The sequence below is a fragment of the Sinocyclocheilus rhinocerous genome, unplaced genomic scaffold (assembly GCF_001515625.1).
Source record: "Sinocyclocheilus rhinocerous isolate Xijiao unplaced genomic scaffold, SAMN03320098_v1.1 scaffold1322, whole genome shotgun sequence".
NCBI classification, from domain to species: Eukaryota; Metazoa; Chordata; class Actinopteri; order Cypriniformes; family Cyprinidae; genus Sinocyclocheilus; species Sinocyclocheilus rhinocerous.
In genome coordinates this window covers 890,543-892,057 of record NW_015657497.1, presented here as the reverse complement: position 1 = coordinate 892,057, position 1,515 = coordinate 890,543, and positions in this window count along the sequence as shown.

Genomic DNA, 1,515 nt, shown 5'->3' with positions numbered 1-1,515 from the left:
AAAAACCATATATATATATATATATATATATATATATTAAAACAAAGAGTGAATTCCACCCCATGATACATTCAAGACAGCATGTAACACAGAGCTCCAGCAATTCCATTAGCACATCTGACACCTAGCTGGGTATTAGTGGACACCATCATCATTGCATTGGCATCACAGCACAGTCTTGATCTCCCTGAGGTCCAGATAAAATCACTCTATGCTCAGAGCAGGCCAATTGTTTTCTGGGATTATGGGGGATTACATACAAATGGCAATGAAGGAGAATGTTTGAGAGTGATGACCTCGCCAACAAATGAGAATGAGCCGGATATGTTGTATTCATTTCAGAGTAAAAAAAAAAAAATGGATTAGTAATTATGAATGCATTGGAGCTTGTGGAAAGAAAGCAGTCTTGAATTGTGTGGGGTCACAAGATTTCACCATGATTATTTAATCCACTGGCTCCTTAGACAGACTTCAATATCCATGGGACCTAAATGTAAGTGTAAAGGGCCTTTACACTCTCTCATGGACCTACACACCCTTATGATTTACAACACACTCAATTGTTTTATTGACCCAAATATCTTTAAGATGCGAATTAATTATAATTCAATTTAACATTACATGATAAAATTATAGATCTCACCACATACACATACACATACAAAAACAAACAAACAATTAAACACAAAACGACCATATCATTTATTTAAAGTGCATTTTTATAATGATCTGTGTATGATCATATATGAATTGGAAATTTAATACAATTTGTAAGCATTTTAATTTATATTAACTAATGTTCTGTTGTTCTGTTAATGATTATTTAATGTTTAATAAATCCATTAGTAAACATTTACAAACTCACTATCTCATATTTGTAGCAATTTGAACATATTGAGTAATGATCTGTTAAACATTTGTTAACGATTTATTAATGAAAGTTATTATAAAGTGTTACACACTTTTTTCAGTGTACATTCGGTAACTTTAGAATAGGGAACACATATTCACTATTAAAGGGGTCATATGATGCAATTTCAATTTTTCCTTTCTCTTTGGAGTGTTACAAGCTCTTGGTGCATAAAGAGGATCTGTAAAGTTGCAAAGACTAAAGTCTCAAATCCAAAGAGATATTCTTTATAAAAGTTAAGAGTCAACCACGCCTACCTAAAACGGAACATTCTAACACGCCCCCACATGTCTACGTCACGATGTGGGAAGATTTGCATAACACCGCCCAAATGTTCACACAAAGAAAGAAGGAGTAACTTTTATTCTCGCTGTAGTATTGTAGTTGTTGCCGCCGCTGCCATGTCGTGAAGGCGCTGTGTGTTTTTGTGAAAGCGAAACTACTTTGTTTGGCCTTCCAAAAGAGGACACAACTAGAAATCAGTGGTTAAGTTGTATTTACAACAACGTTCCAGAACAGTTCAACCCAAATATTCAGATGTGTGCAGCACATTTTATGGAGGACTGTTTACTGATCCTGGGAGAGTAACATTAGACTAAAATGCC